We start from the raw sequence: 10458 nt of genomic DNA, 5'->3' as shown, positions 1-10458 counted from the left end.
TGGGTCAAAAGGTAGATCCATTTTTAATTTTTTGACGACTCTCCAGACTATTATCCATAGAGGTTGTACCAATTTGCAATCCCACCAACAGTGTATGAGGGAACCTCATTCTTTAATGTATGTGTTCATTTCCCTCTGAGAACTACTTTCACTACATCTCATAAGTTTTGGTGCATTGTGTTTTCTTCATTCATCTCAAAGTATTTTCTAATTTCCTTTGTGATTTATTTTTTGGTTACTTAGGAGCATGTTGTTTAATTTCCACATACTTGCAAGATTTCCAAATTCTCTTTTGCTATTGATTTCAAGCTTAATTCTATTGTGGCTGGAGAAGATACTTCAAATGATTTCAATTTTTAAAATTTATTGAGACTTGTTTTGTGGCCTAATATTTGGCTTATCTTGGGGAATAGTACATGTGCACTTGTCTAGTTGTTCTACTCATTACTGAAAGTGGAGTATTAAAGTCTACAACTATTATTGTTGAACTCTTTTTCTTTCCAAAATGGATAATATTTGCTTTATTTTGGGGCTCTGTTGTTAGGTGCACATATCTTTATAACTTATATCTTCTTAATGGATTAAACTTTTTATCATTATATAATGTCCTTTTTGTCATTTGTAGCAATTTTGGCTTAAAGTCTGTTTTCTCTGATATTAGACACTCCACCTCTCTTTTGGTTACTGTTGGCATGGAATATCTTTTTTCATCCTTTTACCTTCTATCTATTTGCGTTTCTAAATCTAAAGTGAGTCTCTTGTATATAGCGTATAGTTGGATGATTTTTTAAAAAAATCCATTATTGCACTCTCTGTCCTTTAATTGGAATGTTCAATCCATTAACATTTAAAGTAATTGGTCATAAGGTAGGATTTACATCTGCTATTTTGCTGTTTTTTTATGTCATATGTCTTTTCTGTTTCTCCATTTTTCCATACTGGTCTCTATTGTGTTGATTAGACATGTTCTAAGTGTACCATTTTAATTCCTTTGTCTTTTTTTACTATATATTTTTAATTAATTTCTTAATAATTGTCCTTAGACTGTAAAATTACAATTAACATCTTAACTAATAACAGTCTAGTTCTGATTAATGCCAATTAATTTACTATTATACAAAAATTTTGCTCCCACATACCTCTGTTCCCTCTCCCTTTCTCTTCGTACTATTACTGTTATACAGACTACATTTTAATACATTGTATGCCCATCAGTGTCGATTTATTACTGATTATGCAGTTACCTTTTAAATAAGATAGGAGAAAAACAAGAGTTACAAAAAAATACATTTATACTCTTTTATATTTACTATGGAATAACCTTTAATGGTATTCTTTTTTTCTTCACGTGGTTTTGAATTACTGTCTACTGTCATTTCAGTCTGAAGGGCTCTCTTTAGCATTTCTTATACGGCAGGACTACTAGTGATGAATTTAGTTTTTGTTTAATTAAGAATGTTTTAATGTCTCCTCTTTTCCTGTTCATCTTTGAGGAATTGTTTTGCTGAATATAGTACTCTTGGTTGACAGGTTTCTTTCTTTCAAGACTTTGAATATGTTATTCCACTGCCTTCTGACTTCATGGTTTCTGATAAGAAATCAGCAGTCAATTATCTCAGTGAGATGTCACTGTAGATGATGAGTTGTTTCTATCCTGCTGCTTTCAAGATTCTATTTGGCTTATAACAGTTTGACTATAATGTGTCTTGGTATAAATCTCTTTGGGATTATCCTTCTTGGATTTTGTTGAGCTTCTTGAATGTACAGGTTAATATTTTAAATTAAATTTGGCAAGTTTTTGGCCATTATGTCTTCGAATATTCTTTCTATTCTTTTCTCTCCCTCTATTCCTGGGATGCTACCGCCATGCCACCCTGAACACGCCCGATCTCTTCTGATCTCAGAAGCTAAGCAGGGTCGAGTCTGGTTAGTACTTGGATGGGAGACCACCTAGGATTACCAGGTACTGTATGTATAAAAATAATAATAATCATCCTGGAATGCCATTAAGTCTCTTAATCTCTCTTCATTATCTTCATTCTTTTTTCTTTCTGTTCCTCAGACTTGCTCATCTCAACTGACCTATCCTCAAGTTCACTGAGTCGTTCTTCTGCCTCATCAACTCTAATCTCGAGCCACTCTGGTGAATTTTTCACTTCAGTTATTTGTAACTCAAGGATTTCTATTTGGTTCTTTTTATATTTCCTTATCGATATTCAGTATTTGGTGAGACATCATTCTTATGATTTCTATTAGTTCTTTGGACATAGTTTCCTTTAGTTCTCTGAACATATTTTAATTAGCTGATTTAAATCTTTTTTTTTTTTTTTTTTTTTTTTTTAGGCAAGGCAACCCTTGATCTCACAGATTGCAAGGACCCTGTCAGTTTACAATCCTTTTTTTTTTATTTTTTTATTTTTTATGCCTACAGCCCTTGGTCTTCCTAGGTGGTCTCCCATCCAAGTACTAACCAGGCCCCACCCTGCTTAGCTTCTGAGATCAGACGGGATTGGGCTTGTTGATGGTAGCATGGCCGTAGACTGATTTAAATCTTTGTCTAAAAAGTTTAGCACCTGGGCTTCCTCACGGACAGTTTATATTGACTACTTTTTTGCTGTTTCTTTGCATGTCTTACAACTTTTGCTGAAAACTGGACATTTCAAATATTCTTTTGTGGTAACTCTAGTAATCAGATCTTCCTCCTCTTCCTAGAGTTTGTTGTTGCTGCTCGTTGTAGTTTTTGCTGTTCGCTTGTTTAGTGACTTTTCTGAACTGATTTTGTAAAGTCAGTATTCTTGGTTATATGTGGCCACTGAAGTGTCCTCTGTTAGCTTAGTAGTAAGATAGTGATTGAGTTCAGGTTTCCTTAAATGCCTGGAATTGAAAAAACTTTCAGTTTTTGTCAATGGGCTCTGTGTGTTTTGGCATATACCTTCAACCACCAGGCAAGTGGTTTACAGGTTTGCCTTAGCCTTCACTTCCTGCACGTGCAGAGCCTAAAGGTCAGCCAGAAATGAGAATTCAGGGATTTCTTAGGTATTTCCTGAGCATGTGCATAACCCTGGGCATGTTAGTGGCTTTCTAGTTTCCCAGGAATATGTTAGTCTATTGTTTACCTCAACTGTTATCCATTATTCCAGGCAACAGCGACTAAAACATTTGCCTGTAAATGTTTGCATCAAATGTTCCCTGGCTAGCTACCCCAGGAGTGGAAAGTTCCAAGTTAGACAAGATAAAGGCAAACCCTTTGAGCCATTCCTTTAGGAAGCCAGCCACCAGGTAGGTTAAAACAAACAACCACAATTCCTTGCACGTGAGGTCCATCCTGCTCCCTTTGTTACTGGTACATATTCTGGGAATACAGCTATTTTATTCAAGGCTAATGCCAATCTGGGGAAAGCGGGGAGCGGTGACCAGGGTAAGTTTAAAACACCACAAAGTTTACTGTTGTTACCAAGATTTAGCCGGCTTTTTTTTTTGAAAGTATCTCCCTGGTTGTTGCAGGCTTTTGCTTAGTGTTCAGAGTTCTGAGAAAGTTGATTCTGACAGTTTTTGCTACGTTTTTCATTGCTATTATCAAAGGATGGAATTTGGAGTTCCTTATTCTGTCATTTAATTGACCTCACTTCGATACAACTTATTATGGTAATGTTAACCTTCATTACTTGGTGAAGGTGGTGTCTGCAAGGTTTCTCCACTGCAAAGTTAGTATTTTTTCCTTTCCATTCATTATTCCAGGGGTCAGCAAACTATGGCTGCAAGGCCAAATCCAGCCTACTCCCTCTTTTTGTAAATAAAGTTTTATTGGTACACAGCCACACTCATTCATCTGTGTATTTTCTTTTGTGTGTGTGTGTGGTCTTTAAAATTATTTTCTTTTAATTATTTTTTTATTTTTCAATTACAGCTGACATACAATATTATAGCAGTTTCAGATGTAATAGTGTCGGATATGTCTACATATTTTCTATGGCTGCTTTTATGCTAAAATAGTAGAGGGGAGTTGTTAATAAAAGAGACTGTATGGCTCACAGACACTAATACAGTTCCTATTGGGCTCTTTGCTAACTCCTGCTCTATTCACCAGAAGCATATCACTAAATCTAACCCACACTTAAAGGGAGGGGAATTAAGCTTTACATTCTGGAGGGAGGAGTTCCAAAGCATTTTTGGACATATGTTTAAAACAAGGTAATTAATAAATATTTTGAGGTGTATCCTAAAGCTATGTAAATATCCTGTTTCTCCTTAAAGTTTTGCTCACTAATATTAGCTTCCTCAGTAGATCTTGCCTGCAGCAATTACTACTTTGGTGTCCTAATGGTGATTTTCTGTTTCTCTCATTCCTTTTACATGCATTAATTGGAGTTCTCCTATAAGAGAGATTTGTTCCTTCCTTCCTTATTTGTTTATTTATTTATGCAATCTTTTAATTATATCAGTATGGACTCATAGATGTTTATTTTATTCTTTGGGCCATAAATTCATTGCCATTATAATTTATTTTCCTGCTCAATTTGTTCCAGCTATGGCTATTGGGAGTCTTCCAGGTTGCCCTTTATGTCCTTTTAACATGCCCCATCTTTTAAAATTATTTATTGTCTGTTTGTTTGTTTGTTTTTGAGCACTTCCTTTCTTTCTGGAAATACCAGATGCTCCAGATTCATTTTGTATTATCCCAGCCTTGGCCTTTGAGCTTTATGATTTTAAACAGGATTTTAAACAGTATTCTAAACTGGGAGAGGGAGCTTATGGTACTGGAGTTGAGGCACTTGTTGGAGAGACAACTGGTGCAGTGGAGAACACAGTATAAGCTGTCAAGTTAGAAGACCGGATTTGTGATGTTGGGTAAATCTATGACCTCTCAATATTTTTTCTCATCAGCAGAATTAAAATGCTAATAGCTACCTCATAGGATTCTTGGAAAAATGCTGTTTGAACTAGAAAATAAGATGTGAATGTTAGTTTCCTTTTGCTGTTGTCTCTAGGAAGCCACTTTACTGTGAGTAAAGGAGTCTAGGAAGACTCCTTTACTGTTCTAAGCAGACTGCTTCCTGCGCACACACACATCCAAACCCTGGAAGGCAGGGACCTTGCCTTACATCTTTGTAACTCCCTTACCTCCCTTACTGCACAATGCCTTTTCAGATGATCTTCAATCAACCTTGGATTTTAACATATGCATAGTCTGCATTTTAATATACACATGTTCTACATGTTGCCAGTAGGAATATGCTACTGGCAAACACCATCATTACAATTCATTTGGCAGTTTCTATAATTTTATTAGGGCTTCATTCCTAATTTGAAGATACTTGACTTCCTACTTCAATAGGCATTAGCTGTGAGGGGGGATAAACTGAACCTGTCATGGTGCTGGACCTCAAGAAGCCCATACTCTAAGGAGGAGAGAGCTCTGCACAAATAACCAACAATATATTACCAAAGACCTCAAATGTCAGAGAATGGACTTTGTTTTTGGGCAGTCAGTGAGGGCTTCTGAGGCAGAAGGTGACAATCTATTCTGAGGAAGTGAGAAGGCTGACATGCATGAGCCTGGAGACATGGAGGTGGGGGGCAATTAGAAGGCTTTTGAAATGGCTCAAGTGAGAAATAATATACCTCAGTAACAGTAAGAATGGAAAAAAGTGGATGGAAACTTTGCTCAGAAAAAGCAAACAGGAATGTGGTTCCATAGTGTAGCAGTCAGCACATCTACTTAATTATTTTTAAGTCCTGGGTTTGCACCCCAGTGAAGCCACGGTCCATGGTCTACGGCCATGCCACCCTGAATAAACCTGATGTCTGATCTCAGAAGCTAAGTAGGGTCAGGCCTGGTTAGTACTTGGATGGGAGACCACCTAGGAAGATCAAGTGTTGTAGGCACAAATAATAATAATGATGATGATGATGATGATGATGATGATGAAAACAGGACACAGTAAATCAGTAAATTAGGGATCAGAGAATCTTACAAGGTACTCTTTGAGTCTGGGACAAGTCTTATGTTTCAGAAGAAGATGAGGACTGAAGACATTGTTACTTGCCCAAGCTCATACTGTTGGCTAGTGACTGTCCTCATCAGGGTGACTCTAGACTATGCTACAGTAGTATCAAACCAAACCCCAATCTCCAGGGCCTAACACATAGAGGTTTATTTCCTACTTACAAAAAGTCCTCTGCAGGCCAGGAGACTCCATAGGGAGGCACCATGCCTAATGATGACTCAGGGATCCAATCTGCCTCTACATTGTGGGGTCTGCCAACTCAGCTCATATCTCCCAGGAAGATAAAGTGTGGAGAACATGTATCGCTTTTTACAGCCCTTTGACCAGAATTAGTCTCATACCCCAACCTAACCACAAGGAAGGCTTGGAAATGTAGCAGGAAGAGGGTGGGCATGAGATATTTATGTACTATTTGGTAAGCACTATATTCTCCGTCATAGTCACAGAACTAAAAATGGCCTGATTCCCGGAACTCACTTCTTTTTCCTACAGCTTGCAGAAGTGGAACCCACTTTATGGATTTGTTAACACCTCAGTGTACTCTGTATTCTGAATATCTTCCTGTTACTGCACACTTGGCAAGAGAACTGAAAACAGATTTTCAGTCTTGAGAGAAACAACCCCATTCAGAACTGTAAGTAGGCAACTTGATGTAAGCTGGGAATATTTTAAGCAACTCCAAATTACGTATCACCATATGGCAATCATACATATAATCTAAAAATAAGTGCAGAAATAGCTGCATAGTACACATCAACTCAGACATAAACACCCCTCTGCTCTGTGACTTCTGAAGTCACAGAAGTAGATGCAGGCCATAAGGTTAAGAGCAACAGATAGCCTCATAGTATAGTGTGGTAGAGCTGATATAGAGGATTGAAGTCCATGACTCTCTGGGTGTGCCTGCCTGCCATGCTCCCAACCTCCTCCCAAAATAGGCAGGTCTTTACCATTAAGACCCATATTCAATAACATGTCACTTATCAACCTGGCCACAATGGATTGGAGCAGAGGAAGATGCTTGACTCAAGGGCAGGTAATTTCTAATCAGGCAGGTGGTTTATGAGATGGTATGGGATGAGATGTTTGGAAATTAACCGGGACAATCAGAAAATAGAGTCAGAGATATTTGAAGAGAGTTTGTCAGTTGACAGTAGGTTCAGAAGATGAAGGGCACAAAGGAAGAAAAGACAGCATATCACTGAAATGATAGAAATCTGAAGTCAGCAAAAGCCTAAGGGTTGCTTTTCATAGAGTAAGAAGTAGGTGGTTGGTCGTGCCGGACCATACAGGAGCTGTGGAAGCAAAAAATCACTAAGTTCACAAAATGGCAAAGTATCTGAAAAGAGCATATTCCTGGCACTAAGAGAGCAATGAGACATGTAAGTCCCTAGAGCTGCGCTGATCAGGTTCCAAACTGTATTTAAGTCCCAGTAAATCCAGTCACATGGCTATTTCTGAATTTCTAGCCATGGGGCTAAGATTTCTGTCCTCCTCAGTTCTACAAGGTTGCTTACAATAACTACTTTTTACTTCTGGTGGCCTCAGTGAATCTCTGTCCTTTGCAGCCACAAGACCCTGATGGGCCACAAAAAGAAATTACCTTCTAATACATGCTACGACATGAATGACTCTTGGAAAAGTTATGCTAAATAAAATAAGCCAGACACAAGAGAATAAATATTGTGTGATTCCACTTATTTAAGGAACCTAGAATTGTCAAAATCGAACAAACAGAACGCAGAATAGAAGTTAATCAGGGCCTGGGGGACTGGGAGAAGGGGGAGTTATTACTTAATGGTTACAGAGTTTCTGTTTGGGGTGAAAAAAGGTTTTTAAAAAACTGACTTGGAGTCAGAGAAACTGGGTTTAAGGCCCAGCTCTGCCATTTTCTAATTGTCATTTTGGGCAAGTAACCCAACCTCTTAGTGTCTCAGTTTATTCAACTGGGAAACATTGATAATAAAACTCTAAGTTGTGAAGAACAAAGAAGAAAAAACCTATTAAATCATTACATAAATACCTTTTGAAAGTGACCTTCTATGCATGTTTGGAAGAGGAGACAATAGGCTGCTGTATTCTCATTTTAGGAAAATGTAAGGCTTCTCTTTTGCCTGTGTGCTCAAGGCACACTGGTGTGAACACTGTGAAGCTCACCACATATGCCTTCGGAGACCCCAGACTTAAATGCCCCTCTCTTCCACTTCATTCTGCCATTTCCTCTCCAGCCCCTTTTGGACCCCCAATGCTCTGGTTGGTACTCTCTCTTCCTCTAGTTCCCATGGAGACCAGCCCTTAGGAAAGATAATTTTCTCATTCAAACTGGAATCCTTTTGTTCCCCTTCTCAATACAGAGTGTACCTGTAGTGAAGCAGTTCTCTTTCTAGGGAGGGAAAAGCTTGATCCACATAAGTTTGCTGAGTTGAACTGAAGGATTTTTTTTTAGGCATCAGCGGACACATGGAATGCTTGTGGAAAGGGATCCTTTAAGCCCTTTGAATCTCCCACAGCCAGGCAGTTAATAATCCTAAAATATTTGCTGACCGAGATTCTTCCTCCAGGTGTCAGCAAAAGGCAGGGAATTGACCAAATGGTTTCTCAAATACGATTCCATTCTAACATTATGTCAAATCTAAAAAGCCGGCACCCATGCCAGGAAGGTGGGGGAGCTGTCCGAGGTCCTGAAGCGTAGCTAAGCGAGCAAGCCTTCCTGTTTCTCTTAAACCTGGAGCCCTGGTTAACTCCAGTTCAGCCAAACTTCGGATTTAGCAGTGGTGAATAAAGAGGTAATTCTGGGAAGGTAAAAAGTATAGGAGAGAAACAGAGAGAGAAGCACACAGATACACAGAGCCTTTTGGATAGTCATAAGCACAGAGAGATGGCTAAAGTCAAAACAGAAACTTTGTTTTGATTTTATTTTTAAATAAGAATGGTCACCAAGAAACCTCAAATGCCCTAAACTTAAATAGGAACAAATGAAAGGGGGAAAGACTGTGTATCAAAAATGCAATGCAAAACCATGTAAACACAAACTTGTGAACAAAACTACCACATAGATTGATACGTCACCATCAACTGAACCATACCAAAGATTCATACTCTTTATTTTTATCTTCTGTGTAAACAGAAACAGTTTGATTTTTATGGGCAAAGGACAAATAGGAATATGATTTAGCTTGATGTCATGTTCTTTCATGTGTCTTTGCTAAAAATATCCTCCTTTGGGGCATGATCCTCCCCACCTGTCTTAATGATATGCTCATGCAAGCATCTTTTCATGGATGCTAAAGAAACTTGGCTGAAACGATAACTAATTTAGAACATGCCACATAACAGGGGCGGATACAAATACATACATGAGGCAGTCAATACATACTGCCTTATGGCGGTCCTTAAGTTAGAACCTCAAGTTAGCCATAACTCTTCAACTAATCATGAGCTCCGCAGGGGTCATGACCATGTCTCATGTCTTCTCTCACACGAACTGACACAAACAGCATCAAACACACAGAAGGTGTTCAATCAATGTTGGTTGGCTGGTTGGTTAAGGCAAAGTAGAGATGAAGGCTGGATTTCACTCAAGTAATGTATTTTATTTTTCTTTCTTTTAAAAAATTAGAGTGTTTTTAATAAGGAAAAATTAGAATCAACAAAAAGTCCAACAAGAAATTGATGAAACAAATTACGGCACATCTATATAACTTTATATACACTACATTAAATTGTAAAAATAAATAAATAGACCTATATTACTGATGTGGAGAAATTGCCACAATTTATGAAGTGGAAAAATAAAGTTGAAAAACAGTATATAAAATGCATATGATTTCATATTTTAAAAAATTAATCTAAGAAAGTGACACTTTTTATCACTTCTAACTATATTCATTACTGTAATCCCAGCAGCCGGCATGTAGCCAGGGTTCAGTAAATGTTTATTAGATGACTATGATAATACCAAGGACTTGGAGTAGCCTTTAAAATACTCCCAACAGAATGGGACTACTAACCTTATTCTGTTACTCCAGAACAAGCAGGATTTTCCTACTGTTGGGCAGGATGGAGGGATGAGAAGGCTTTACAGTTGGCCAGAGTTGGGAGAGTGTTAGATTGAAGGTCATTGGGTTCAATTCCAGATTAGGACGATACTTTCTTTTTTGCTTACTTTACCTATATACTTATCTATCTATATATTAATCAATTTTCCTAACTTTTTATTTTGAAAAATTTCAAACCTGGAGTTGAAAGACAAAGAAAATAAACATTTGTATTCATTAACTATTAACTTTTTGCCACATTTGCTTTATCTCTCCCCTCTGTGTGTATGTATACTGTTTTTGCTAAAACAGCTGAGAGTAAGTTATATAAATCATGACATTGCAACTCTAAATACTTCAGCACGTATCTCCAAAGAATATCTGCATATATACATATATATAAATTTTATAAA

At 37.6% G+C, this 10458-nt stretch overlaps 3 pseudogenes; 2 read left to right on the top strand and 1 right to left on the bottom strand.

Annotated features, from left to right (window-relative positions):
- The first annotated feature begins 1856 nt into the window (after positions 1-1856).
- On the top strand, positions 1857-1975 carry LOC112470179 (annotated as a pseudogene).
- A 447-nt stretch (positions 1976-2422) lies between these two features.
- LOC112470159 lies at positions 2423-2541 on the bottom strand (annotated as a pseudogene).
- A 3229-nt stretch (positions 2542-5770) lies between these two features.
- LOC112470169 lies at positions 5771-5886 on the top strand (annotated as a pseudogene).
- Positions 5887-10458: the final 4572 nt, after the last annotated feature.

The sequence above is a fragment of the Pteropus alecto genome, unplaced genomic scaffold (genome assembly GCF_000325575.1).
Source record: "Pteropus alecto unplaced genomic scaffold, ASM32557v1 scaffold177, whole genome shotgun sequence".
Classification (NCBI taxonomy): domain Eukaryota; kingdom Metazoa; phylum Chordata; class Mammalia; order Chiroptera; family Pteropodidae; genus Pteropus; species Pteropus alecto.
Note: the sequence above shows the minus strand (reverse complement) of the source record. Positions and strands in the feature narration are given on the sequence as shown.